We start from the raw sequence: 4099 nt of genomic DNA, 5'->3' as shown, positions 1-4099 counted from the left end.
ATCTTATGGGAGCTTCCTTATAAGTAATAACTGCTTTTCTCTTGCTGCTTTTAAGATTCTCTCTTTGCATTTAACCTTTGACATTTTAATTATATGTGTCTTGATGTGGGCCTCTTCGGGTTCATCTTTCTTGTGACTTTGAGCTTCCGAGGGCTGTATGTCTATTTCCTAGGTTGGGTAAGTTTTTTATAATTATTTCTTCAAATAGTTTTTCTACTTTTTGTTCTCCCTCTCTTCATCAGATACCCCTATGACACTGATGTTTTTACACTTAATTTTGCCCCAAAGACTCTTTAAATTATTATTATATTATTGGCTTTTTTTTCTTGCTGTTCTGATTGGGTGATCTTGGCTTCCCCCTCCTCTGTATTGGTGATTTGAGCCTCTTCTTCATACACTCTGTTAATTCCCTTTAATATATTCTTCATCTCAGATAATGTGTTCTTCATTTCTGACTGGTTCCTTTTCATAATTTCCATTTCCATTTTTATGTTTTTTTAATCTCTTTGTTAAAGTTCTCACTAAATTCATCTATACTTCCCCCAAGTTCATTGAATATCTTTATAACCAGTGTTTTGAACTCTGCATCGTTAAATTGCTTGACTTCCTTATTTCTGGATCTTCATTCTGTTCTCTCATATGGTTTTTGCTTCTTTGTCTTCCCATTTTGGCTGCCTTTCTGTGTCTATTTCTATGTACTAAGCAAAACTCGTTAGTCTCTCAGTCTTATTAGTGTGGCTTTTTGTAGTCCGTGTCCAGTGGCACAGTCCTGAGAGAGATTCAGCTGCAGGCCAAGTTAAGACCCAGACTGTGCCCCTCCGGGGCCACCTATTAAGATTTAGCAAGCAGTCCACAGATGTCGTGCTTATAGTTGCCTCAAGAGGCCATGCCAGAAACCAAGGTTAGCTGTCACCAGTGTGAATCTTGGAACTTGTTCAGCAAGTTGCATGGGACTTGCCGAGGACACAACTGAATGTGACTTGGATATGGCCCTGAGTTGGGGGAGGCAGAGTTTCAGGGAATCATCTGAGTGGAACAACATTTGTCATCCAGTTTGATGATGTCTCAGCTATGGTGGCACTGCGTCCACACTGGAAGGGGGGAGGGCTTAACAGAAGAACAATGGATACCGCCAGCACTTCTACCTGGGAGAAAGCCTCACCTCTAGCCTTCACTCTGACAACTCAGTGTCCCTCTGTAAGTCCCTGGTGCCCCCGGAGCAGCCTACCCAGCACTGGTGCTCAGAGCAAGCAGGTCCGTCACCGTGAAAGTCCGTGGACATGGCCCCTTTACGAGGTGTTGGCAACTGCCACAGCCTCTTGTCCTCACCCAGTCTGTACCTTCTCCCATTACAGGGTGATTTCTTATTTCTCTCCCTAGTTGTAGGGCTTGTTCATCTAGGCCCCAGGTGACTATGCTTGCTGTTTACTCTGTGTTTCTGTCACAACTTTGATGTGGTTGTAACAGCAGATAAGCCAAGCCTCTATCATCTACACCATTTTGACTTTTCTCTATACCACATCTCTTCTATCCATTCACCCATTGATGGACACTTAGGTTCTTTCCATACCTTGGCTATTATAAATAATGCTGCAATGAACACAAGAATTCAGATAACTCTTCAAGATTCTGACTTACTTTCCTTTGGATATATACCCCAAATGGGATTTCTGAATCATATGTTAGTTCTACTTTTACTTTTTTTGTGGAAACTCCATATTATTTCCCATAGTGGCTGCACCAATTTACAATCCCAACTGTGAATAAGTATTCCCTTTTTTCTATATCCTTGTCAATACTTGTTATCTTTTATCTTCTTGATGATAGCTATCCAGATTATCTCATTGTGGTTTTGATTTCCATTTCTGAGGTGATCAGCGATGCTGAGAACATTTTCATGTACCTTTTGGCCATTTCTATGTCACCTTTGAGAAAATGTCTATTTAGTTCTTCTGCCCATTTTTAATTTGTATTTTTTTAACTATAGAGTTATATGAGTTCTTTTTGTATTTTAGGTATTAACCCCTTATCAGATATATAATTCGCAAATATTGTATCCTGTTCAGTAGATTGCTTTTTCGTTTTGTTGATGGTTTCCTTTGTTGGCAGAAGCTTTAAATTTTGATGTAGTCCTGCTCATTTATTTTTGCTTTTGTTACTTTTGCTTTTGGTGTCAAACCCAAAAAATTATTGTTAAGGAGCCTACTCCTATGTTTTCTTCCAAGAGTTTTATAATTCAGGTCTTATGTTCAAGTTTTAATACATTTTAGGTTGATTTTTGTGTATGGTGACATATGGGGGTCTGATTTTATTCTTTTGCATGTGGCTGTCCAGTTTTTTCAACTACATTTAGTGAAGAGATTATCCTTTTCCCATTGTATATTCTTGTTCTCTTTGCCATAAATTAACTGACCATATATGCATGGGTTTATTTCTGGGCTCTTTATTCTGTTCTCTTGGTCTAAGTGTCTGTTTTTATGACAACACTACACAGCTTTGATTACTGTTGCTTTGTAATATACTTTGAAATAAGAAATTGTGATGCCTCCAGCTTAGTTCTTTCTCTAGATTTCTTTGGCTATCTGGGGTCTTTTGTGGTTCCATACAATTTTTAAGCATTTTGGTCCTTATCCTATTAAAAAATAGTAATATTTTAAGGGTTTAAAGCAAAGTCGGATTTTCAGAAAAATTACTCTAGCTTCAAAATGGAGTGGGGTTTCAGATTGGGAGGTGTCGGATAAGTTAGAAAACTAGAGTCCATTTCTGAGTGAGAGATGAGATTGGTTTGTTCCAGAGTGGGAACAGAATGGAAAGAGGAAGTGGGTGACCAGAGACAATAAAATGTAGGGAGATTTTTGACCCTCCTTATTTGTTTCCTATCAGATCAATCACCAAGTTCATGTAAATCTCTTTCTAAGGGGAATGTTATTTTAACATAGTAAATATCTTTCTTATTGACATGTTCATAAATACATTTTCTTACAGTTTTTAATATTGCACCCAGTACTATAGAAAGGGAAACTATTTATTAACTTGTTCCTGGCAAGAACTCTAGTAACTCTTTTCTGATATTTGCCCAGACCTCTCCTGAAACACTCAGTAATGAAAAACCTCATTCCAAAGGCTTAGTTCAACAGCTCTTGAACCTTAGTGTGCATCAGAATCACCTGATGAGCTTGTTCAAACAAGGTTACTGGGCCCAACCCCAAGAGTTTCTGGTCCTGGGACCACAGTGTGAGAACCACTAGTTAGAAGCAGTGTAGCCAAGAGGTGAGCTTTCTTAATTTGACACAAAACTCTTGCCAGTGATGTAACTTGGGTATGTTACTCACATGTCTGTGCCTTTGTTTTCTCATCTTGATTTTGATGAAGATTGTGATAAGGAATGTTTATAAAGCACTAGGCCAGGCACACAATGAAGGTAAATTCGTTTTTATAAAAAAGAAAATAAATTTTATATGCCTCGAGTATGCTTCAATTTTCGGTGTAAAGTGTGACAGATAATGCTTTCAGTTCATTCTTGAAAAATGCTAGTTAAAATTCAGTGGGATATCACAGAGTAATTCTTCAGTCAAAGCGTTGGAAGGAACCCAAGCCCTGTTCCTTTTCCAATTCCTCAATTCTGATAAATTTCTAGTAAGATTGTGTGTTCGGTTATTATCTGCTTATCCCCTACCCTCTGATCCCCATTACCTTGGCATTGTGCCTGCCCCTAGATAAGGTATCACATCCGAGAAGGTGAGGCAGAGTGCTGACTCACCCATGTCCATAGCTGACTGCTCTTGGAAGACATCTATGGGCAAGTTTTTCCAGGTTGCACAAGCCATGGGATTTCTGAAAAGGATGGAAAGACTATCTCTGCTGGCTGTTGGCTGACCTTAAAGAGATGGTGTGTCGAGAGGACACATGGGGAGGAGATAATCCATGGGAGACCCCTCCTTTGAATGTTAGCTCTCTCAGATTCTTTAGCAGTAAGCAAAGCAAGTTTCACCTACACATTCCACCTCTGAAATTTGCATGGATTAAGCCTTGGATACTCTTTGCTTAGAGCTTATACGTGAGGATTTAGTTGTTTTCCAAAGCAGCTCAAGGAATTAGG

This window comes from Pteropus alecto, unplaced genomic scaffold (assembly GCF_000325575.1).
Source record: "Pteropus alecto unplaced genomic scaffold, ASM32557v1 scaffold219, whole genome shotgun sequence".
In the NCBI taxonomy this organism is placed as follows: Eukaryota; Metazoa; Chordata; class Mammalia; order Chiroptera; family Pteropodidae; genus Pteropus; species Pteropus alecto.
The sequence above is the reverse complement of the archived record's forward strand: the minus strand, read 5'-3'. Positions refer to the sequence as shown.